Source organism: Hyperolius riggenbachi, chromosome 10 (genome assembly GCF_040937935.1).
Source record: "Hyperolius riggenbachi isolate aHypRig1 chromosome 10, aHypRig1.pri, whole genome shotgun sequence".
Taxonomy (NCBI): domain Eukaryota; kingdom Metazoa; phylum Chordata; class Amphibia; order Anura; family Hyperoliidae; genus Hyperolius; species Hyperolius riggenbachi.
This window is the reverse complement of record NC_090655.1, coordinates 261,247,597-261,274,584: the sequence shown is the minus strand read 5'-3', so window position 1 is coordinate 261,274,584 and position 26,988 is coordinate 261,247,597. Positions and strand designations below refer to the sequence as shown.

The 26,988-nt window shown below is 44.5% G+C and overlaps 1 pseudogene; it reads right to left on the bottom strand.

Annotated features, from left to right (window-relative positions):
- Positions 1 to 26,423, bottom strand: part of LOC137537141 (zinc finger protein 208-like) — a 71,327-nt pseudogene extending 44,904 nt beyond the window's left edge.
- Positions 26,424 to 26,988: the final 565 nt, after the last annotated feature.

Here is a 26,988-nt window from a genome sequence, read left to right as displayed (position 1 = left end):
GCTGAACTGCAGCTGCAACAACAAAACAAAAGGCATGTACATGTGTCCATTCCATTCCACTTTGTGATCATTACCTTGCCGCGGTGAAGGGGTTGCATATCACAATGAAGCAATGACCGCCGGCTATATGAAAGTGTTGGGGGGCACACCCAAGCTAATAAGGTCGTTGCTTCATTGTGGACAGACCAAATTCGATCAGCTGGACAGTCACTGTCTTTGAGCTACCTCAGCCTGGCCATATGGGCTTGAAAACCACCACGGCCTGCACTCTCGCCTTGGTGCGCACCAGTCCAGCACGACCGTCACTACACAAACAGCTGTTTGCTGTGTGTTACACAGTGAGTTTGGTCCGTCAGTGTGAAGCAGTACACTAATTACACTACCTGATTGATGTATACACATGCAAGATGTTTTAAAGCACTTTAGGCCTCCAATTTATCATGCAATGTGATTTCTGCCCTTAAAACGCTGCTGTGCATCAACTCCTGATTCTTCCCCAGGACTTCACTCCGCCATGCCTCCCTCCAGGTGTTAGACCCCTTGAAACATCTTTTCCATCACTTTAGTGGCCAGAATTAATGTTTGAAGTTTTGAAAGTTTGTCTGCCCATTGAGGTCTATTGCGGTTCGCAAAGCTCTTTTGCGGAAGTTCGCAATCGAGGTTCGCGAACCTAAAATCGGAGGTTCAAGCCATCTCTAGTCCCTGCATACATTATTTGATGGAGAACTTTACACACAGTGACACTGACCCGGAAGCAGACGGTGGCCATCTTGAGTATTAGACAGAATAAAAAAGAAAAAATAGGAATAAAATGAGTGCAGGAGAGCAACAAAAATTACAGGAATAGCCTTTATTTGGCATACACTTTCGGAGGTATGTTTATTTTAAAGGTACCTGTTCATCTCAGGTTTCCTTTAAGCCATTATTATTCAGATTCTGTATCATAGTCTCTAACTCTACCCCCCCCCCCCCAAATAATAAACAAATCATCAATAAATCTTCTCCATAACACCACTTTGCTGGTGCATTCGTCCTGCAGGACCCTTCCATCCCATCTTCCCATGAGCAAATTAGCCAGTGAGGGTGCAAACCCTGCCCCAATTGCACAACCCCTAATCTGGGCATGGAAATTATCCCTATACCAGCAGAAGCTCCATGTAAGTGCAACTGATAATTAATCTAATGTAAACTGAATTTGTGTATCACATAGGTCACCAGCTTCTTCCATATAATATTTCACCACTTCCAGAGCGGGATCATGAAGTATATTAGTATATATGCTAGATACATCAGCTGTCACCATTACATATTCCTCCTCCTCCTTCAAGTATTTTCAACATAAGCTTTGTATCTCTAACTACCTGTGGATACCAATGGTTGGAGGAAAAAGTCTAAGTACTGACCCAGGAGGTGAGTAATAGACCCCACCCCACTTATTATTGGACGCATTGGGAGGTTTATTATATCTTTGTGGAATTTAGGGACTGGATATATAATTGGAAACTTAGGAGCTGTGGGAATTAAAAACTCAAATTCTCTATCATCTATTATCCTTTCTTCCAAACCTTCCCTCAATATCATTCTCAGTTCTTTAAAGATTTTGGTAGGATCCCCATTTAATCTTCAATACATATTTTGGTCAGCGACCAATCTATCCAATTCAGTTCTGTATTGGAGTTTGCTGAGTACCACTTCTCCCCCCTCCCCTTTGTCCGCCAGTCTTGCTACCAGGTCCTAATCCTGTACTATTCCTCTGGAGATTTTAGCACGGTTTACACCTCTTTTCACCTTGAGTTTTTCAACCTCGTTCTCCACTATGCGTTTGAATACCTCAATGCAATTCCCTGTGGTATTATCTCTGGGGTTAAAAGGGGACTTATTCCTCATACCCGTATGCTGGTATCCACTTGCTTGGTTCATTTTATTCCTTGGATCTCCTTTACCCCCTAAATATTTCTTTATAGTCAATGTTCTGGTGTATTTTGTATGTCAATGTAGGTTTGGAATTTGTTCATCAATTTACTAAGGGCTTGTTTTAGGCCCTTATCCGAAAGTGAGAGTTCCTGGTTCCGGTTTAGCTCTATCCCACTAATATTAAAGAACCCCACCTCCCCCCACTGGTCTCTTCCTCTTTTGTATTCTAAACCCCCCTCCTACATCTCTTCTTGTTCTCTTTTTCTATGTCCTGTTCAATGCATATTGAATATGAATTCATTTTATGTGATTTAAAGGGGTAGACATCCTGCTAATACTGAGGCTATATCAGTAGAGGTGGAGGGTGTGGCCTGGTGCTGCTAGAGCTGGTAGTAAAGGAGGTGGTGGGTGTGGCCGGGTGGTGGTAGTAGAGGAGGTGTGGGTGTGGCCTGGTGCTGGTAGAGCTGGTAGCAGAGTAGGAGGAGGAGGGTGCAGCCTGGTGGTGGTAGAGCTGGTAGTAGAGGAGGAGATGGTGGGTGTGGCCGGGTGCTGGTAGAGCTGGTAGTAGAGTAGGAGGTGGTGGGTGTGGCCTGGTGCTGGTAGAGTTGGTAGTAGAAAAGGGGGTGGTGGGTGTGGCCTGGTGCTGGTAGAGCTGGTGGTAGAAGAGGAGATGGTGGGTGTGGCCTGGTGCTGGTAGTAGAGGAGGTGGTGGGTGTGGCCTGGTGCTGGTAGAAGAGAAGGAGGAGGGTGCAGCCTGGTGGTGGTAGAGCTGGTTGTAGAGGAGGAGGTGGTGGGTGTGGCCTGCTGCTGGTAGTAGATGAGGTGTTGGGTGTGGCCTGGTGCTGGAAGAGCGGGTAGTAAAGGAGGAGATGATGGGTGTGGCTGGGTGCTGGTAGTAGAGTAGGAGGTAGTGGGTGTGGCCTGCTGCTGGTAGAGCTGGATGTAGAAGAGAAGGGGGATGTGATCTGGTGCTGGTGGAGCTGGTAGTATAGGAGGAGGTGGTGGGTGTGGCCTAGTGCTGGTAGAGCTGGTAGTAGAGAAGGAGGTGGTGGGTGTGGCCTGGTGCTGGTAGAGCTGGTAGTAGAGGAGGAGGTGGTGGGTGTGGCCTGGTGCTGGTAGTAGAGGAGGAGGCGGAGTCTGCCTGACACCTGTGTGTAGATTGTGGTGGGGAAACCCTCACACAGCCGGTCACAGTGTTCTCTGGTCAGGTGAGGCTGTTTCACTTCCTGCAATGTTATGATCATTAGCATTTTAAAAAGTGTTAGGTAATGTAAGTATATGAATATTCTCTATATGTCAAGCCCACATCAATCATAAACAGCATAAAACAGTCAATTCCTTTCAGTTTCAAAGATTTTTTATTGAAAATAAATACTAAAGTAAAAACAACAGAAGTACCGACCAAGTACTGAGTGCATAACTGAACATAATTATTTGAAGGTTGACTTTTTTTTGTTTTAAAAACACTTTTCTTTTATTGGTCGGATGAAATATGCTAATTTTTTGAGATAGGAAATTTGGGTTTTCATGAGCTGTATGCCAAAATCATCAATATTAAAACAATAAAAGGCTTGAACTACTTCAGTTGTGTGTATTTGAATCTAAAATATATGAAAGTCTAATGTTTATCAGTACATTACAGAAAATAATGAACTTTATCACAATATGCTAATTTTTTGAGAAGATCCTGTATATTTTTTACTGGACGTTTATTTACATTCTAGCCAGAATTACCAATGTCATATATGAACACATTTTTCTATAAAGTAATAGTCATATGTATTGCTGTGGAAACGACAATTTTTGATACTTTATCTGTGTTACCTGTATAACTTAACATTGCTCTTTGTACTCATTGTATTGTGTATTTAGTATGTTGGTTTTATGCAATTTCATATATTGGCTCTGCCATTTTATACGGAGATACATGTACATGTTACTTTAAGGCCTATGGCCACGCCCCCTCCTTGTGGGGTGGCACTAGACTATTTAAACCAGTGCTTTGTAACAGCTATGATTAAGGAGCCATGAGTTTCGAAGATGAGTGAGCTTTTTTAACTTTGTGTACTCGCTGATGTGATAATAAATGGAGACTTTTTTTTCACCCAGCCATTGGTGTAGCGGAACCTTTTTCTTCTTGCTGTTCGTATGAGCTCAGTGGATTCCTGGCTCCCTTTGGTTTGTCAGTGCGTGGTTGCAGTGGGTCCTTTCCTGTTCTACTGTTACAATATTGTCAAAAAAACAAAGACTTCCTTCTTCAGAACTTGAGGAGCTAGAGAGAGAAGACCCGTCTTTACTGCTAGCAACTCTCTGTCATTTAAGGATCTGGTTTGGATTTCCTCTGAGCACTTCCCTGATGATCCTGGCAGGGGGCACCCCATCCCCAACTGCTGGCATCTGTGAATACATCTGTAGCCAGACTGTGAGACAGTAGCTGGCACCTTGACCTGTCTGCCTAGTGACATCTGTGTCTTATCCCAGATGTCCAATAACCATGCCTGTAGTATCCGCGTGTGAGCCTCAGCCCTTTCTACTACAGGGATGGTTGTCATCAGTCCTAGGAGTGGCATCACTTCCCTGATAGAAACTGTCTGCTCTACCTGGAACTGCTGGACCTTGGTTAATAAGGTTGCTGCTTTCTCCTTGGGGAGAAAATCTTTTCCTGTGTCCCACAACAGGCCTAAAAAATTTTACTTTTGGGATGGTAGCAGGTTGGACTTTTTCCTGCTTATCAGCCGGCCCAATTCCGAGAGGACTTGAACAGAAAAATGTAGATCCCTGAGCAAATCTGCCGAACAGTCCACTAGAAACAAAAAATTGCCCAGGTAAGGGAGAACCCTTACATTGTGGAGGTGGAGGAAAGACACCGCCTCTGCTACAATCTTTGTAAATAACTAAAATTTTAAAAAAAATTGCGCTGGTGGTTGTATACCTTTAAAAGCTGCGTGTTACTGAAGGTTCCTCCAACCTTCTACATCAAGTATTGCACAAATAATATATCTGTAAACGCGCTACACACCCCAATATGGTTACAAATTTATGAACTTTTAATAACAATTTAACCTCTTGACGACCAGCTAACGCCGATTGGCGTAAACTGGTCGTCTGCTGGTTTCCATGGAAACAGCCGCTCGTTCGAGCGGCCTTTCCATGTCCGTTCCCGGAGGTTGTCTCCGTGAACAGCCGGAGAGCCGCCGATCGAGAGCCCACGCAGCACAGATCAGCCATAAATCCCCTGGTCGTCAAGTGGTTAATAAAAATGCAGAGTTGCATGCAGTTTAAACATAATACCGTTCCCACCTGTATCTCACACACACGCACACCACATACACTCACAAAAGGGCCCTTCTGATCTATAATGATGGGTTAGCTTGCTTCCACATAGAGATCTTGATGTTAATAAATATCACCATCGAACTCACAGTTAGTGTGATCATCTCATGATACTAGAGGACTTTTTAATTCCAGTCTCTTGTTATAAAAGACCAAACACTCACCACTGGATCTTTCTAATATAATCCTGCGTCTTACAGTTTAGTACTTCTCCGATCCTCGCCCTGCCTCCCTCTGCCGGTGGTTCTCTCGCATGTCTCCCTGGCCGTGTGATAATCCCAGAGTCCCGCTGCTTAGACTTCCGCTCGGCTGGTTCCGGTCAGTGCTTTGTTCAGGTGACGTCACCACTCTCAGGTTGTTGGATCTTTTTCTCTCCAGATTGGTCCTATGGCGGCGTTTCATTGACGACATGCTGTTGAACCAATGAGGTCCAGTATATAGCCTGGTGCCTCCACACAGAGGCTCCCGCCTGTGTTAATTACAATTCTCCCTCCAGGCCGCCATGGACAGTGGGGAATTATGTAATTGCTATTGTTGGAAGAAGAATTAGCATTTTAAATATAACTTCAGCTCCGTCTTCTGACGGCACCGAAGTTACACTGTGTGCGCTGGTATAGCCGTAATTCCTATGACGGCCTGTGGTGGCGCCGGCTGCGCCCTTATCTTCTGCATTGGATTCTTAGTGTTCGCCCCTGGAGAACTGGGCTAGTGAGGTGCAAACAAAAGAATTGCCGGGAGACTTGGGTTCAGGATACATACAGCCGGTATGGCTTATCCTGCTGCTGCACAAGCTCCCGGTGACGTTAAATACTATTCCCCCTCCAGGTCCACGTGGATAGTGGGGAATGAAGTTACTTACTGTGTGCCGCTATAGCCGTAATTCCTATTCCGGTGTATGGTGGTGCCGGCTGTGCCCAAGTCTCCTGTGCTGGATCGCCGGTGTTCGTAGTGAGTCAGCAAGCTTTAGGCATTTAGCCGATGAAGCCTGATCTTCCTCCTTAAAGAGAAAGCGTCTCTTAAAAGATGTTGGAATAAAGAGCTTCCTCTCCAGATCCTTCCACTGAGATGCAACAATTTACTTAATACTCTGGTGCAGTGTTCCCCATCCATGCCCTCAAGGCCCACCAACAGTGCATGTATTGTGGAAATCCACAGAGGTAGTTAATCAGCTCTGCTGAGACACTAATTACCTCACCTGTGCACGTTTGTGTTTTTTTGTGAAACATGTACTTGTTGGTGGCCCTTGAGGACAGGATTGGGGAACTCTGCTCTGGTGTACAAGAAAGCACTTGGCAGGGCTGGTTTACCATAAGGCACTGTAGGCAAATGCCTACAGGCTCCTAATGGTGGAAAGGCAGCTCACTCCCCTACCCTAGTGCCTCCCTCTCTCCTTCCCTACGCATGAGTCTTACACCTCCTATAACAATTCCACCGTATCTTCCGCACAGAATAGATAATGTGGAGATCTGGTGGGTCTGGGTTCAGGTGAGCCATCAGAGTCTCTAGCCTCCTCCAAGGACTCCTCATACTCCTCCTCTGATACTACAGTAGGACAAACTATCTATCTGGGCACCTTCAATGACTAGCTGGGATGCAGTCTGGCTCTGTACTTGTATCTGAGACTGGGCCTGAAAACATTGAGGTGTTGTGTGGTCTAGGGACTGAATCTGGGCCTGTAGAAGCCATGGAAGCAATAACTGGAATGGCCTGTTCCTCCTGAACTAGAGGCTGCTGGGACTGCAGCTTTAATCTAGTCTGTGCTGGCACTGAGAATGCTGCTCTAAGGGCTGCAAAAGTGGAAAATAATCTTTCATAGTCTTCATAAGGTCTAACATGGCTCTATTGGTTACACCTGTATCTGGAACCTGTGTAGGAACCTGATTAGCTAAACATCTTGCACAATGTGATCTATTACACCCCGATGGCAATTTAGTGTTACCTCTCGTGCATCTATCAGACTTTGCAGAGTGTTTAACTGCTTAGAAAAAGCAAGACTACATAGGTAAGTATTAACCTAATGTGAGGTTTAACTCAGGAGGATCTGTAATATAAGAACATTTCGTGCGAGGCCAAACACCTCTAGGGTGAGGTTGGCTTAGGATTCCCAATTATTTAGGCCCTTAACTACTTCAAGACTGCCCCACGCCAATTGGCGTGGCCACGGCGGCAGCCCCAGGACCGCCTAACACCAATTGGCGCCAAGTCCTGGGGCTGCAGTTTGCAGGAGATCGTGCGCAGGCTGCGTGCGCATCTCCTGCTTGGGGGGTGGAGCTCCACCCCATCTTCAGTCTCTGAGCAGCTATGCTGTCTAATTAACATGTACAGAGCTTCAATCAGCAGCAGCGCTGTACTGGGGACAGCCGTGTGACATGGCTGTCCCCTCCTGAGACTGGGGAGTGATCGGCTGTCATAGGGTGAAGCCTATGACAGCTGATCACACTGATTGACTGGCGGGAGGAGGGAGGGAGCAGGGAAGAGGATATTTTTAAAAAAAATAGCATTTTTTATTAAAAAACAACTTGTATAAATATTGCTAAAAAAAAATTAAACACAGGGGGGCGATCAGACCCCACCAACAGACAGCTCTGTTGGTGGGGTGAAAGGGGGGGGAATCATGTGCAATATTGTGCGGCCCTGCAGCTTGGTGTTAAAGCTGCAGTGGCCAATTTAACTAAAAATAGCCTGGTCTTTAGGGGGGGTTTAGCACTGTGGTCCTGAAGTGGTTAAAGAAGCACACACAGACACAAGTGTTCAGTTACCAACTTGCTTCTCCTGTGCAGGTTTATTAAAAAGTCAACTGGTTTTATAGCATTGAGTTACATAAAGCTCATGTCATACAGTTAATAATTACAACATTACATATCCTTAAAAACAGTAAATGTCAGCACATGTATTTGCAAAGGACAGAAGGAAAGTAGCGATCAGCTGGACATGCCCTAATAGATTCAGTTATCAAGTCTCTCTCAGCTAAATTAACCACTTGAGGACCCACCCTTTACCCCCCCTTAAGGACCAGCGCTGTTTTAGGTGATCTGTGCTGGGTGGGCTGTGCAGCCCCCAGCACAGATCAAAGGGCACTCAGAGCGATCAGATCGCCCCCCTTTTTTCCCCACTAGGGGGATGATGTGCAGGGGGGGTCTGATCGCTCCTCCTGGCTGGCATTTTGCGGGGGGGGCACCTCAAAGCCCCCCTCCGCGGCGAAATCCTCCCCCTCCCTCTCCTACCTGCTCCCCCGGGAGATCTGGGCTGCACAGGACGCTATCCGTCCTGTGCAGCCAGTGACAGGACGTCCCCTGTCACATGGAGGCGATCCCCGGCCGCTGATTGGCCGGGGATCGCCGATCTGCCTTACGGCGCTGCTGCGCAGCAGCGCCGTACAAATGTAAACAAAGCGGATTATTTCCGCTTGTGTTTACATCTAGCCTGCGAGCCGCCATCGGCGGCCCGCAGGCTATTCACGGAGCCCCCCGCCGTGAATTGACAGGAAGCAGCCGCTCGTACGAGCGGCTGCTTCCTGATTATTTAGGCTGCAGCTGGCGACGCAGTACTGCGTCGCTGGTCCTGCAGCTGCCACTTTGCCGACGCACGTTATGAGTGTGCGGTCGGCAAGTGGTTAAACATGATAAGCAGAAGTAAGGAGAACTTTTGAATCATTAGCTTTTGTGAAAATCAATATTCTGACTTTCTGAAGCTTTGCAAGCAGAAGTAATTCTAGCTAATATAGAAACTTAAGAGACTCTGTCCCTTCTAAAGAGTATTGGCATATACATATAAGAAACTTTATTATAATGTTTAATAAAAAACTCCACACTAACTACCCTACATACCATGCAGGAGAACAGAGGTGCCAAAAGGATAAAAGTAAGCTAAATGAGCGTAAAAAAACCAAATTCTTGGTAAATAGAGGAGGTAGTGGTGTACTTACCTCCTCCAAGTAGACACACAACGACTGTAGTAAAGACAGTCAATATATTTTATTTATGAACTCCAAATATGCAACGCGTTTCGCAGGTTTGATCCCGCTTCATCAGGCAATAACAACGGAGCAATAGCATATGTGGTCAGTAGAAGAGCAAGACACCTCTCCATTGTTATTGCCTGATGAAGCGGGATCAAACCTGCGAAACGCGTTGCATATTTGGAGTTCATTAATAAAATATATTGACTGTCTTTACTACAGTCGTTGTGTGTCTACTTGGAGGAGGTAAGTCCACCACTACCTCCTATTTACCAAGAATTTGGTTTTTTAAGCTCATTTAGCTTCCTTTTATCCTTTTGGTGCCTCTGTTCTCCTGCATAATATTGAGTCCACCCTGGGTGGAGGGTTGAACACCCTTTTTTCTCATCTACAGAGAGCGACTTCTTATTCCTGAGTGGGGTCAGGAAAATCTCCCCACCTGCTTTTACAGTGGTTGCCTAATGGTAACTCTGGTTTGTGAGTATTAACATTTACGCTATCTAGTACCCATTTACCAGTACATATTACACTATTGGGGCTCTTGGTGTTACTTGTTTTTACCCTACATACCAGCAATACCAGAGGTGAGGAGGGAGACACAATAACTGTGGAGCAGTAACAGCCTGCTCTGATGCCTCCACAGTCTATCTGACAGCTTCAGCTACAGCTTCCTCCTGCTCCATGCTGCCCGTTCAGCATTTGCGTGTGTGTCTGTGTGTGTGTCTCCTTTTAAATCAGAGCCCAGCACCGGCCCCCACAGCTGACGTCAGTCAGCTCCCCATCTTCCGCCTTATGACGCGTATTGTCCACATACAAGAGGAAGTTACCGCCCCTGCATGCTGACTGGTAAAAAGAGCTGTCAGTCAGCTCGTCCCTGCAATGCCCTTTGCTATATGCAGAAGACGCCACCGACACGTGGTGAAGCTCCACCCCCTGCAAGAAATGGTCAAAGGAGTCCTTCGTTCATCTTTGGACCACCCTTCTTCTCTGATTGGTGAAAGACGCTGATGATCAGCTGATGTGGCGTCTTCTGCCCAGATGTAGAAGACGCCAGCAGAGGAGACATGGCATGCCCAGACGCCCCGTTCCAGAGTGCACCACCACCTTATACTGGCTCCTACATGCAAACATCTAGTGAACCAGCTAATTAAAAGGTACACCCTCCAGTATACAGCCCCACAGAAACCTCACACAAAAGAGGTTCCCCTGCAGCTGGATGTAATGCATAACTTGGAGTTTCTATAGACAGCTGCCCACAGGCTCCCCCATCCAAGTATCCCTGTGCTGCCCGTGACCACGGGTGTAGGGAAACAGTCACAAAACTGGATAGAGATGAAGGAGGGGGAGATTATATGGGCTGTGCTTATTCAACCACTTCACATCCAGACCTTGTTTCCCCCTTATGGACCAGAGCAGTTTTGACATTTTAGCTATGTCCATTTTAATCAGAAATAACATTATCCTTACTTATGACACCTAAAGGAAGTATATATAGACTTTCATTGCATGGCATTTTTTCCCTCAAACAATTTAGTTTTTTTTTATTATGAAAACACATTATTTCTCAGTTTTACCAATTCCGGTTTAAAAATAAAAAGTGCTATTGTAGGTAAAAACCACAAATTTGTTCGGCTATTTCTCCCGTTTATCATAAAACTTAGATTATGTTCCTGTCACAATTTATGGTGAAGATATTTGATTCTAAAATAATACTAATAATCGTATTTTTCACTATGAACTGAGAAAATAAAATAATTTTAATGGTAAAAATCAATCTTATTGGTTCAGGGAACATACATTCCCTTTAACCAATTTGTGCTGCAGCAGATAGTGCAGGAGATTTTGCACAGGAGCAACCCCAATCCTGCACAGCTGTGCATCAGCTACAAGACGTATATATCTACATGTGGCTTAGATGAAGTCACAGAAGACGTAGATGTACTGTAGTGGTGGATAAAAACGTTGAACAAATTGTCTGTTTCTTTAGGGGTGGGACCAGTCTTCTCTCAGGAGCTACTCATCCTGGAGGACGATGAGAGAAATGAAGTAAATAAGTGTATCAGAACACTTATAGCAAAGACTTTTCCCACACTCAACATAAGCGTCTGATAATCTGATAAGCAGTTACTAAAGCTGAAAACCTTTCCCACACACAGCACATGAATAGGGCTATTCCCCAGTGTGAGATCTTTTATGTCTGACAAGGTTAGATTTCTGAGGTAAACATTTCCCACACTCTGCAGATGAACAGGGCTTCTCACCAGTGTAAGCTCTTTCATGTATGACAAGACGTGATTTATTCACAAAACATTTCCCATACTCAGCACATGAATAAAGCTTTTCAACAGTATGAAATCTTTGATGACTGAGACGATTTGATTTCTGAAGAAATCATTTTCCACACTCAGCACATGCATAGGGCTTCTTCTCAGTGAGAGATCTATGACAAGATTGTTTTTTTGCCCAAAACATTTCCCACCCTCTGTACATGAATAGAGATTCCCACCAGTGTGGGATCTTTCACGTGTGAGAACGTGATTACTGGCTATGCTGGGGAGATGGAGAGCAGTATTCTGTGCCCAGTCCAGGTCCAGCTATGTTTCCCTGACCCTTACTTACCACCAGTGTGAGCTCTCTCATGACGAACAAGATTTGATTTCTCTGTAAACAATTTCCCACATTTAGCACATGAATAGGGCCTCTCACCAGTGTGAATTCTCTCATGACTGACACAATGTGGTTTTTGTGCAAACCGTTTTCCACACTTAGCACATGAATAGGGCTTCTCACCAGTGTGAATTCTCTCATGACTGACAAGATGTGATTTACATGCAAAACATTTCCCACACACAGCACATGAATAGGGCTTCTCACCAGTGTGTGATCTCTTATGAGTGACACAATCTGACTTATGTGCAAAACGTTTTCCACACTGAGCACAGGAGAATGGCTTCTCACCAGTGTGAGTTCTGTGATGATCAATGAGACTTGATTTGTGTGCAAAGCATTTCCCACATGCAGCACATGAATAGGGCTTTTCACCAGTGTGAGATCTCTCATGATGTGTAAGGCCTGCTTTAGATGCAAAACATTTCCCACAGTCTGTACATGAATAGGGCCTCTCACCAGTGTGAATTCTCTCATGACTGACACAATGTGGTTTTTGTGTAAACCGTTTCCCACACTCTGCACATGAATAGGGCTTTTCACCAGTGTGAGATCTCTCATGTCTGACAAGGTATGATTTCTGAAAAAAACATTTCCCACACTGTGCACATGAATAAGGCCTCTCACCCGTGTGAGATCTTTCATGTTTGACAAGCAGTGATTTACTCACAAAACATTTCCCACACTCAGCACACGGATACGGCTTCTCACCTGTGTGAGATCTCTCATGACTGACAAGATGTGATTTACTCACAAAACATTTCCCACACTCAGTACATGGATACGGCTTCTCACCTGTGTGAGATCTCTCATGTACGACAAGACTTGATTTATTCGCAAAACGTTTTCCACACTCAGCACATGAATAGGGCTTTTCACCAGTGTGTAATCGGTTATGAATGACAAGATATGATTTCTGAGGAAAACATTTCCCACACTCTGCACATGAATAGGGCTTTTCACCAGTGTGAGATGTCTCATGTGTTAAGAGCCGTGCTTTCTGCCCAAAACATTTCCCACACTTATTACAAGAATAGGGCTTCTCACCTGTGTGAGATCTCTCATGACTGACAAGTTGTGATTTCTGTCCGAAACATTTTCCACACTCTGCACATGAATAGGGCTTCTCACCAGTGTGAGATCTCTCATGATTCACAAGTTGTGCTTTCTGCCCAAAACCTTTCCCACACTCTGCACATGAATAGGGCTTCTCACCAGTGTGAGATCTCTCATGTGTTAAGAGGTTTGCTTTCTGCCCAAAACATTTCCCACACTCATTACATGAATAGGGCTTTTCACCAGTGTGAGATCTCTCATGACTGACAAGTTGTGCTTTCTGCCCAAAACATTTCCCACACTCATTACATGAATAGGGCTTCTCACCTGTGTGAGATCTCTCATGTTTGACAAGTTGTGATGTATGCCCAAAAGTTTTTCCACACTCAGCACATGAATAGGGCTTCACATCCATATGAGATCTCTCATGTATGACAAGACTTGATTTATACCCAAAACGTTTACCACACACATCACATGAATAGGGCTTCTCACCTGTGTGAGATCTCTCATGTTTGACAAGTTGTTTTTTATGCCCAAAACATTTCCCACACTCAGCACATGAATAGGGCTTCTCACCTGTGTGAGATCTCTCATGATATAGAAGGCCTGCTTTCGATACAAAACATTTTTCACACTCTCTACATGAATAGGGCTTCTCACCAGTGTGGGATCTCTCATGAATAACAAGATCTGATTTTTGAACAAAACATTTCCCACACTCAGCACATAAAAAGGGCTTTTCTCTAGTGTGAGATCTCTCTTGACTGACAAGATGTGATTTATGACTAAAACATTTACCACATTCAGAACATGAATAGGGCTTCTCACCAGTGTGAGATCTGTCACGTGTGAAATTTGATTTCCGAACAAAACATTTCCCACATGTGGAACAGGAATGAGATCCTCCAGCAGAGGGAGGGCTGTGCTGGGTATGAGGCCCCTTAGGGTTAGACAAGTGAGGGAAGTATGGGGAAATATTTGGAGTCACTAGGATATCTGCAGGAGACTCTTGTCCAGTGACATCATCATCCATTGTACAGTCTGTGGATACAGAGAGACGAGCCTCTGAGAGGTTCCTGATGCCGGGACTCCGCCCTGCAAATAGAGAAACATCATCACTTCCTGTTAGAGAATTCTGAGGGGAGAAAGAATTATAATTAGGGATGGTAAGCTGCTCAGAATTCCAAGTTGATGCAAGGTTTATGCAGTTTAGAAATGAACCAAGTACAGCAGCTGCACATTTGCGTATAGCAATTGTAGAACCAATCATAAGGAAAAGTCTGGACACCAGATAAGCTGCAGATCACCTGGTCTCTGAGGAAGCGAGCTCGTCTCGTGAAACACTGTGTTTTTTGTTTATCAGTACGTTTGGATGGGGGAAGAAATAAAGTGGTGATCTGCAGCTTATCTGGTGCCCGGACTTTTCCTTCTGATTGGTTCTACGATTGATATCTGGTTGTCTGGAGGCACAGTAAGTCACCTGACCCCCACCATAGGCTGCAAAGTAGCATCAGGTGCCAACCAATTCCCTTATCTTCATTGCACATTTGCATTAAATTGGCATACAATTTGCACCTTCTCTGAGTTATTGGCACATCACTGAACATCACTAGTTATCAATATATAAAAAAAGAGAGAAACCGAGAGCCCAATATAGTGTAGTAGGTATTGCCAAAATGGGTTTATAGAAAAGAGTACAAGGTTATACTCACAAACCAGTGTTACCCAGGCAACCACTGTATAAGCAAGTGAGGAGATTATCCTGTCCTCACTCAGGATTAAGAAGTCGCTCTCTGTAGACAGGAGAAAAAACGGGCATCCCCCTCCACCAAGGGTGGATATAAATTATAACGTAGAGAAGAACAGAGGCGCCAAAAGGATAAAATCGGATATTAAAAAGTTTAAGATGCTTAGGAGGCAGTGGTGGACTTACCTCCTGCAAGCAGACACGAGTAACTGTCTATTCAAGAAAAATATATTTATTGGTATACTCCAGGGGGGTTGCAACGCATTTTACAGGCTTAGACCTGCTTCCTCAGGCAAAAGATTATGGGAGCACACAACTGGAGACAGAGGCAAAGATTGGTGTGTATTAGAACCAAATACATAAAATAAGCAATGACCGTGCATTCTTCATTGTTATGTATTACTATGCAGTAATAGTGGTGGTCTAGGTGCTTGTTTGTGGGGGTAAATTAGGGGATGGGGGCGTGTATTGCTGGGGGAGTGTAGTGGTAGAGGGACCTACTGGGGACAAGGAAGACAGTGGTGTTAATATAGTGAAACCAAAGGAGGTAGGTAAGGAGGCTGAGGTATTGTATCAAAGTATTTATAAAAAACATAAGGGTAGTGCTAGTTTTGGTAGAAATGCGCTATGGAAAGAGTGCAGCATAAGAAAAAATCAATACCTTACCAGCATTTGATCCGGGTAACACCTGGCGCCTTAGTGCCGAGATGTCCCCGTACCGCTGTTTAAATAGTGGTGTAGTCACGCCTCCTGGCCAATCCAGGAGTGGGGCGGGTTGGTGATTTCCCGCCGAGAGGGGATGCGACCTTTTGGTCGCGTCATCAGTGTGCGTCCAAGTCTAAGTGCGACCTTAATGTTGCACCTATGACTATCATTGAGGGCATGAAGGTGCGACCATTACGTCGCACTATGGGCAAGGGGAATTGCTTCTGGGTTATGGCGGAGGATACTAATGCGGCATCATGTGTATGTAATGCACATGCGGCAGGAGTTCCGTCCGCCATTAATGATTTGGGCAAAAGGAAGGGAAAGTGGAGCCATCTAACATACGGTCGGGAAAGTGAAACTAAAACAAAATAAAGACAAATTAAAGATGTGTTAGCTACCTCTGGTGTCATGAATTATAATTCATTTATTTTTTTATCCTAGTTTAATGGAATAATGATGTTAATAATGCAAGTCCTGTGTTATATTATTATGGAACCTATTCCTGTGCATTGCTGCCATCTAGTGGACAGCAAAAATATTGTTGTTTTTTTAGAAACTTTGCAGTGTTATGTAAACAGTAGTTATTATCAGTTAAACGGCTGAAAAAAGATGTACATTTAAAGCAATCGATAGGATTGGAAAAAATGGAGTAAACAGTAGAATAAATGATATAGCACTGGAACAATAAAACAATACATAAGCAACAGGATATAATGAGTGATATAATATTGTAAAAAATTGTTATATTAAATTTGTCAGATATGTGACCACAGGATTATTATGAATAATAGTCATAATAATAATATAATAGTAAAAAGAGATTGTGGACAATTATTAATAAAATATTATTAGTAAATTATTGATAAAACATGATATAGTAAAATTGTTATAATGAAATTTGTCAGATATGTAGACCAAATGAATATTAAGAATGATAGTCATAATAATAATAATATAATAGTAAAACAAGATCATGTAAAATTAATAATAAAACATGATAATAGTAAAAATATATATATACATAAAAAATATATAATAAATAATAAATGATGAAAAAGCTTATAATAAATGAAAAAGAAGGTATATGATAAAAGAGGCGACTGGGTAAAATAAAAACTATGGTAAATTTGGATCAGTAAATTTTTTCTAGTTGTTCAACATTTGAATCCAGAACATTTCTCTCGATTTAAGTTATTCAAAAGCATCCGACCGGTGTTTATTAATGGTCTCTATGAGAGTGATGTGAAACAAAGTGGGTTCGCTGTTGTGATGGGTACTAAAGTGTCTAGATACGCTGTGAAGGGGAAAGTTCTTGTGTATGTTTCTCTTGTGTTGTCCAATCCTACTCCATGCTGGTTGAGTATCTAGTGTTATTGCAAGGGGAGCATCCTGGTGTGGAAGGACTAAGTGGGTGTTTGTGTCCTATAGGTTGGGTAAGGCGGCTGGGTGCTAAGAGGTCCTGTAGGTTTGGTGCCCTTCTAAAGGTAATTGCTGGTGTCGGTGGAATTATTGGCCAAAGGTATGGATCCTGTAGCAGGATGCCCCATCTGTTTTTCAAGATGGGGATGTTGGGCATTAAACTGTGTAATAAATCGAGGGTAGTTGGCAGTGGTAAAGTCTGTGGTATCAGATGATGGATTTTGGGGTTTCTTTGCTTTGGCCCTAAATTTGGCGTCTTTTATGAGTTTTTTGGGGGTATTTGCACGGCAGAAATTTTTTTGTAAAAATCTTGGATTGCGTGTTATAATCTGTAGTATCTGTAAAATTTCTGTAAATTCTTTTGAACTGACTGTATGGAGTATTGATGGTCAAGGAGCGATGGTGAAAATGGTCAAAGTGTTGTTTGCATCCACTGGTTTAAAATATCTCTTAGTTTTAATGAGGTTGGATTCAATGAATAATGTTAAGTCCAGGAATTCTATGGTAATGGGATCGTGATGAAATGTGAATTGGAGACCTGCTGTGTTTGAATTTAGATAGTCTATAAATGAGGATGGATGAGATTGGCGTTACCTTTCCAGATGAATATGAGATCGTCAATATAAGGTTTGTAGAAAATGATATTTCCAGCAAAGGGATTTTTTTAAGTTCTAGAAGACCCGTGGATAGATTAGCGTACGAGGGGGTGAACAACGACCCCATAGCTGTGCCGTTTGTTTGATGATAGATTTTGTCCATGAAAGCAAATATGTTTTGTATAGTAAATTCTGTGCAGAGGGCTAGGAAGGATTGTTAGCTCTGGGGCATAGATGGATTAGAGGACAGGAAGTGATTAATGGCTATGAGACCGTAGGAGTGGGGTATATTTGTATATAGTGATGTAACATCGCATGTGAGCCATAAGTAATCATTCTGCCACGTGGTGGTGCTGAGGAGTTCTATGAGGTGTGAAGAATCTTTGAGGTAGGAGTCTAGGGATTGTACATGATGTTGTAAATGTTGGTCTACGAAACGTGATAAGTTGCTAGTGAGAGAATTTATACCAGATATGAGTGGATGTCCAGGTGGTTTAGCGAGGGCTTTGTGAATTTTTGGTAGGTAATAAAAAAACTTGGGGATGGGTGTTAATGATAAAGTCCCTTTCGTCTTTAGTAATAATATTATTGAGTAATGCGTCATTGATAAAGGATCTCAGGGTTTTTTGAGTTGTGCGGTGGGGTCTGTGTCTAAAATTTCATAATATTTTTCGGCTCCCAGTAGACGTTCAGCTTCTTCTAGGTCATCTTTTCTATTTAAATGACAATCTCCCCCCCCCCCCCCCCCTTGTCGGCTTGTTTAATGACTAAGTTATGATTATTCTGTAGTGATTTGATTGCTGACTTTTGTTGGCGGTTAAGATAGGATGTGGTTCTGGGTATGTCGGTATGGAGGTTTTGTAGGTCGTGGAATACCAGTGAGTAAAATGTGTCAATGTAATTTCCTTTGGATGCTATGGGGTAGAACCATGATCTGCCCTTCAATTTTGTAGTAATGAACTTCTCTGTGTCTATTTCGGAGGGGGATACTGTGCATACTGGCAATGTTTCGTTGTTGGTAATGATAAGAGCTGTGGAGTCTGTAGTGGGGATGGGTTTAGTTTTTTTTTATTGCAAAGTGTCGTTTAAGTGTTAGTTTACAGATGCAGGCATTCAAATCTGCAAAAATCCCAAACATATTGGACTGGTTTGTTGTGCAAAAGGACAAACCCTTCTCTAGTAATGCTGTTTCGCTGGGGGACAACTGGTGCTGCGCTTAACGTGCGGAGACTGTGCATTGAACGCGCATTGTCGGTATTGCGCTTAACGTGTGGTGACCGCGTTTAGTTAGTCCTGTCAGTTTCTTCCTGTTGAATTGCAGTTTGCTAATTGGTTCTGTCTTTATTCATTCTATGTTCTGTCTTTACTCCGTCTTGTGTCTCTGCTAGCAATCGCCATTCTTGCGATTGCTTTCTCACTTTGGTCTTCGCTGTTGTATGTCAACCGTCGCTGGGTGGCGACTAGATTGGTGGACATACATACATTCTGGCTCTGTGCTCACTCTCTCTCGAGTGGCTATCTTGCCCTGTTTTGCTTCACCTCGTACAATCTCCATCTGGCATCAGTGGTTGTACAGAGACCAAGTTCCCCTGTACTCCACAGCTCCATCTGCCGTTGGAATTCCTCTCCAAATTCCAAAGCTGGGTTCCCCTATCCAAACGCTTGTGGAGGGTTTCCGCAGTGTCAGCGCACATGTTGTGCGCTGATCTCGGAGATAATTCCGCAAACGTTACAAGTGGCTAGTGATGTTTGTTGCGCTTTTCTTTTTCCTCGTCTTCCTCTTTTTCGGAGTCGGACAGGGGTCTTTTGTCTTTGGTTGTAGTATGATATGGGATGTTTTTGGACTGGGTAAATGGGTTCATAATATGTTCTGAGATAGGGTGGAGTGGAGATCTAAAAAAGTGGATGTAAGAGTTGTGTCAGCACTGATGGGAGTGGTCTGTGGGATGGAAGGATTACTTTCGGTTGGTTGGAAATATGTTTTGATGGAAGTTTGTAGGGAACAATGTGATTGTTTCTTGTTTTTATTTGTCGTTGGGGATGTTTTTGAATGGTGATGAGACTAGTTTGGGGGCTGGCGTGGACAGAGAGATTGGGCGATGTGGGTTCAGATCCATATACACCTCTACTGTGATCAATCTGTGTACAGTAATGTGCAGTGGCCATTATCAGCATATTACAGGCCGCTAATCCATTACAAAACAAAACAGGGCACTCCGAAGACATGAGGGTGTCTGTACTGTTATAACCTCTAATATGGCCAGTCTGTGATCAGTGACAGTCAAAACAACTAAAGATATTCAATATTTAATGTTGATTACTCACCTGCTCTACCCTCTATAAGCTCCTCATCTATAGTTGTCCCCATCATGTCACCCTCCTCTGCAGACCGCCGATCACTCCTCACATATGTTTCTTCTTCTTCTTTAATAACTGTTATTATTAAATCCTCCACAGACTGCTGATCACTCCTCACATATGTATTTTCTTCTTCCTCTTTAATTGTCCCCATCATGTCACCCGCCTCCATTGACTGCTGATCACTCCTCACATATGTATCTTCTTCTTCCTCTTTAATTGTCCCCATCATGTCACCCGCCTCCATTGTCTGCTGATCACTCCTCACATACATATCTTCTTCTTCCTCTTTAAATGTCCCCATCATGTCACCCGCCTCCATTGTCTGCTGATCACTCCTCACATACGTATCTTCTTCCTCTTTAATTGTCCCCATCATGTCACCCGCCTCCATTGACTGCTGACCACTCCTCACATATGTCTCTTCTTCCTCTTTAATTGTCCCCATCGTGTCATTCTCCTCCACAGACTGCAGATCACTCCTTACATATGTCTCTTCTTCTTCCTCTTTAATTGTCCTCATAATGTCACACCTGTCCCTAGACTGGTGATCACTCATCACATATGTCTCTTCTTCTTCCTCTTTATATGTCCCCATCATATCACCCTCCTCCATAGACTGCCGATCACTCCTCACATACATCTCTTCTTCTTCAATTGGCCTAATCATGTCACCCTTCTCCATAGACAGCTGATCACGCCTCACATATTGCATATCTTGTTCCTCTTTACTTGTCCCCAGCATTTCAACCTCCTCCATAGACTGCTGATCACTCCTCACATACATCTCTTCTTCTTCCTCTTTAATTGTCCTCATCATGTCACCCTCCTCCATAGACAGCTGATCACACCTTATATATATCTCTTGTTTTTTGAGCCCAGATCTTAGTTCTGAAAAGGATAAGAAATTATATATGTAAGATATTAGTACTAATAAACAGAGAAAACAAAACAACATAATTTGGTAGGGGCTGGTCATCTCCCATAGACCAGAGAAGCTAACACTTTTCAGCTTGTGAGCTACATCAAAAATAACAAATTGAAAATTATCTACAAGGCAGAATTTACCTACAGGTGCAAGCCACAACTGCAGCACATGCACAGCGGCAGTCCATCAGTGATTACCACAAGCCACAACTGCAGCACATGCACAGCGGCAGTCCATCAGTGATTACCACAAGCCACAACTGCAGCACATGCACAGCAGCAGCCCATCAGTGAATACCACAAGCCACAACTGCAGCACATGCACAGCAGCAGCCCATCAGTGATTACCACAAGCCACAACTGCAGCACATGCACAGCGACAGTCCATCAGTGATTACCACAAGCCACAACTGCAGCACATGCACAGCGGTAGTCCTTCAGTGATTACCACAAGCCACAATTGCAGCACATGCACAGCGGCAGCCCATCAGTGATTACCACAAGCCACAGCTGCAGCACATGCACAGCGGTAGTCCTTCAGTGATTACCACAAGCCACAATTGCAGCACATGCACAGCGACAGTCCATCAGTGATTACCACAAGCCACAACTGCAGCACATGCACAGCGGCAGTCCATCAGTGATTACCACAAGCCACAACTGCAGCACATGCACAGCGGCAGTCCATCAGTGATTACCACAAGCCACAGCTGCAGCACATGCTCAGCGGCAGTCCATCAGTGATTACCACAAGCCACAGCTGCAGCACATGCTCAGCGGCAGTCCATCAGTGATTACCACAAGCCACAGCTGCAGCACATGCACAGCGGCAGTCCATCAGTGATTACCACAAGCCACAGCTGCAGCACATGCACAGCGGCAGCCCATCAGTGATTACCACAAGCCACAACTGTAGCACATGCACAGCGGCAGCCCATCAGTGATTACCACAAGCCACAACTGCAGCACATGCACAATGGCAGTCCATCAGTGATTACCACAAGCCACAACTGCAGCACATGCACAGCGGCAGTCCATCAGTAATTACTAAAAGCCACAACTGCAGCACATGCACAGCGGCAATCCATCAGTGATTACCACAAGCCACAACTGCAGCACATGCACAGCGGCAGCCCATCAGTGATTACCACAAGCCACAACTGTAGCACATGCACAGCGGCAGCCCATCAGTGATTACCACAAGCCACAACTGCAGCACATGCACAATGGCAGTCCATCAGTGATTACCACAAGCCACAACTGCAGCACATGCACAGCGGCAGTCCATCAGTAATTACTAAAAGCCACAACTGCAGCACATGCACAGCGGCAATCCATCAGTGATTACCACAAGCCACAACTGCAGCACATGCACAGCGGCAGCCCATCAGTGATTACCACAAGCCACAACTGCAGCGCATGCACAGCAGCAGCCCATCAGTGATTACCACAAGCCACAACTGCAGCACATGCACAGCGGTAGTCCTTCAGTGATTACCACAAGCCACAATTGCAGCACATGCACAGCGGCAGCCTATCAGTGATTACCACAAGCCACAGCTGCAGCACATGCACAGCGGTAGTCCTTCAGTGATTACCACAAGCCACAATTGCAGCACATGCACAGCGACAGTCCATCAGTGATTACCACAAGCCACAACTGCAGCACATGCACAGCGGCAGTCCATCAGTGATTACCACAAGCCACAACTGCAGCACATGCACAGCGGCAGTCCATCAGTGATTACCACAAGCCACAGCTGCAGCACATGCACAGCAGCAGTCCATCAGTGATTACCACAAGCCACAGCTGCAGCACATGCACAGCGGCAGCCCATCAGTGATTACCACAAGCCACAACTGTAGCACATGCACAGCGGCAGCCCATCAGTGATTACCACAAGCCACAACTGCAGCACATGCACAATGGCAGTCCATCAGTGATTACCACAAGCCACAACTGCAGCACATGCACAGCGGCAGTCCATCAGTAATTACTAAAAGCCACAACTGCAGCACATGCACAGCGGCAATCCATCAGTGATTACCACAAGCCACAACTGCAGCACATGCACAGCGGCAGCCCATCAGTGATTACCACAAGCCACAACTGCAGCGCATGCACAGCAGCAGCCCATCAGCGATTACCACAAGCCACAACTGCAGCGCATGCACAGCAGCAGCCCATCAGCGATTACCACAAGCCACAACTGCAGCACATGCACAGCGGCAGTCCATCAGTGATTACCACAAGCCACAACTGCAGCACATGCACAGCGGCAATCCTTCAGTGATTACCACAAGCCACAACTGCAGCACATGCACAGCAGCAGCCCATCAGTGATTACCACAAGCCACAACTACAGCACATGCACAGCAGCTATCAGGGAAAACGTCCTTCTTTACAGGGAAGAGATACAGGCCTGCCTCTCAAAAAAGCTGGGATAAACACAAACCTCCTGTGACTGCAGTAATAAACACAGATGATAACAGGTGTATTTAGATTCATGATTTATAGCATAAGAAGTAATAGAGATCCAGAGATAAGGTAATACAGAGAGTGTGCATACGTGTGAGGCACCTGCTGGAGGTGGCAGCTGCTCCACAAGGATCTTATGGGCTCAGTATTTAAAGTACAACTATTATCCCATTAGCACTGTTTTTCACCTCAGTTGGCAGAACTTGCTGTGCTGTTAATTCTTGGAATGATTTGATCTCTCTCTCTAGCAGAAAATATAGAAAATGAAAGGAGAAGTCCTCTGTTATTGTCTCACACTGACATCTGGCTATAAATACACATTGCAGCAGTACTAATTACAATCAGGAAAATTTAACAAATAAATATATTTGCCTGGAGCACTTGCAAGCTTCTAAATAAATTTGTTGCTAAAGGGTTAAAGGAAGTAGTTTTCTGTGAACCCCATCAAAAAAAAAGTATTTTTATTTTTTTTAATAAAAGCCAATGATGGTGAAAATAGTTTTTCCCAGCACATCCTCAGGACTGCACCTCTCCTTGAGACTTGTCTCCTTCCCAGCTTTAGACAAGATGCTATTAGCATAAGATGCAAATAATAATTGAGGCAGATTGTCTGGCAGATTATCTCAGCAGATCAGAGCTCACACATGACAAATGATGTCTAAACAATGAGATTACAGGGACATATTGGCTCTTTGGGGCACCACAGAGGTGGATTTGTTTGCCAGCAAATGCTAAATATTTGGTTCTCTATGCCCACAGGACAATCCTCTGACTCTGGATGCATTTTCAGTGTATTGGGGATCAAATATAATCTGTGCGCTTCCTCCACTAAACTTATTACTGCAGGTACGCAACAAGATCCGGAAAGAACAGGACCGAGCCTGTTGAATATCAGCTATCCTTCTGTTAGTAGGCCCGAGCGACTGTCTCTGCCCATCTTAAAGTGTAACTGTCGGCCATAAAATCAATTCTTTATTTTTATCTGGTAAACAGAAAATAAGGATGCTAACCAGGCAATCCAAGTTAAAATCACTATTACTTTTCTTGTTGATAAATGATCATTCCCCAGTTTATCCAACTCTTATTTGGTACATTGCCGCACAAAGGAAGTTGCAGGGCATGCTCGGTTGTCTTTTATTTTTGCTTCTTTACTTTCCTCTCAGACTTTGCTAATGCAGCCTGCACTTTCTATTGCAGAGCTGGGTGCACGTGCCTGAAGGCGGGCAATCCGTACACAATCAGGCAGAGGAGAGTAAGGAAGGAAATGACATCAGGATTGGCTTCAAGATAGACACAGTTAAAATGGAGAATCCTAAGGATTTTATCTTTTTTTACTATAGAAAAATCACTAAAATCAAAATATGGACAGTGCAATACATGTGTTATGTAAGTAGAGCAAGTATTTATCTACTTACATATGTGGGGTTTTTTTTATTTCTGAGATACTATTGCTGACAGCTCCTCTTTAAAGGACTTACGAGGCGAGATTACAAGAAAAGTTAAGTACCTGCAGCAAATTTGAATGCACGGAGGACACCATCTTTTTTTTTTTTAATCTCGCCTTATAAGTCCTTTAAAGGGATACTGTAGGGGGGTCGGGGGAAAATGAGCTGAACTTACCCGGGGCTTCTAATGGTCCCCCGCAGACATCCTGTGTTGGCGCAGCCACTCACCGATGCTCTGGCCCCGCCTCCGGTTCACTTCTGGAATTTCTGACTTTAAAGTCTGAAAACCACTGCGCCTGCGTTGCCGTGTCCTCGCTCCCGCTGATGTCACCAGGAGTGTACTGCGCAGACACAGACCATACTGGGCCTGTGCTGTGCGCTCTTGATGACATCAGCGGGATCAAGGACACGGCAATGCAGGCACAGTGGTTTTCTGACTTTAAAGTCAGAAATTCCAGAAGTGAACTGGAGGCGGGGCCGGAGCATCGGTGAGCGGCTGCACGGGCACAGGATGTCTGCGGGGGACCATTATAAGCCCCGGGTAAGTTCAGCTCATTTTCCTCCTACCCCCCTACAGTATCCCTTTAAGGCAAATGCCCAAATGTAAAAAAAGGGCCATGCTGCTGTGGTGGCTTTCAGGTTTGGTCATGTGCAGAGCTAATTCTTCCGCGTAAAGGGTGGACGACTTATAAAGTCACGTCTGCTAATGGAGCCCCTTACAGAAGCACAGAGCCTCTGGGGAGACATCAGAAACTGTGGTGTAGCTCTGCAAACATGCCCACATCTGTCAGCAGCCTCATTATGCCCATTAGCATTTGCCTTGGGTATCCTTTAGGGCTGATTCAGAAGGGCGCCTGAACGGGCATCTCGCTCAAATGCCTACAGAACAGAGTTTGGCGCCTCTTGGCGTTCTTCATCCATGCTGGACTCAAGGCATCTCCTGTAGGTGGGGATTAGTTGGCTGAGGCAGTGGTCGGAGTTCCTGAGGGCGGCGAGAGGCAGCTTTGTAGGTGCCCTTGAGGATGATGTTTACAGTGGTGCAGAATGTTGCCATTCCTGGTTGAATGTAATGTGGAATCTCTGAGCAAAGGTTGGCTTTGTTGAAATCTCCTATGATGAAGAAGAGGGAGTCTGGCAGGGCAGTTTCCCAGTGCGAGATGGTGTCGCTGAGGAAGCACAGGGCTTTCTTGACATCCATGTTGGGGGGGGGGGGGGGGGGGGGAGTGAGTATGTGGGTGTGAAGTTGATGAGGTGGAGCTCTATGTTAGGGGAGCAGCATTTGGTCAGAATTATAGTGGATGGGCAACAGCATTTGATTTGGTCAATGTTAATCTGTTGAGCTAAATGACCTAGGGGGACCCCGGTATGCAGTAGTTTTTCACCAAAATGATGGTTTCGCCTGAAAAAAATCAAAAGCATTGGTAACTTTAGCAGGAATATACCACTTCTTTGCATGGGGCAAACCAGATTTGCTAACCTCCATATAGGTGCCCCATATTAGGTAGCCCCCCCCCATGCAGGTAGCCAGATGTGCCTCATATTAAGTAGCCCCCCCCATGCAGGTAGCCAGATGTGTCCCATATCATGTAGCCCCCAATATAGGTAGCCAGATGTGCCCCATATTGGGTAGCTTGTGGGTTGGGTAGTTGTATGGCAATTACTTTAAGGGGGATGATCAGGATAGTGACAGGAGTACTATGACCTCCTCTGTAACAAAGGATGTCCACCTCGACCTCTGCTCTGCCCAATATATAACAACAATCACACAATTACCTCTTCCAGCCGTGGGCTCTCTCAACCTCCTGCAATTTCTCCGCCTGCTGTTCCGCCTCTTCCTGTCTTTGGTTTCATTGTTTCCAGGTTGTGCGTTCCACCAGCGAGATGTGAGATCGCCATCTTGTGTTGAATATGCTAACTGCAGCCGCTGTGGAATCCTCTCCACTCAGCCATCTAATACTATTAGTGTTGCAATGTTTCTCTTCCATTGAACAACATCTTAATTCTGCAGATGCATCTCATTTCATAATGATCATTAATGATTACTATTAGACCCCACACAGTTGCTGGAGATGTAGTATGGATGTGTCGCATAGTGACAGGAAGTTAAAGTTTCTTACACCAGGAAATGGCAAAATTACTGGAGAAATTGTCTGGACTGAGATGTCCATTTTAAAGTACAACTGAAGTTAGAAGAACATGGAGGCTGCCATATTTACTTCATTTTAAACAATACCAGTTGCCTGGCAGCCCTGGTGATCCATTTAGCTGAAGTTTGTTTCATATAACACCAGAAACAAGCATGCAGCTAATCTTAACATATCTGACAATAATGTCAGAAACACCTGATCTGCTGCATGCTTGTTCAGGGTCTATGGCTA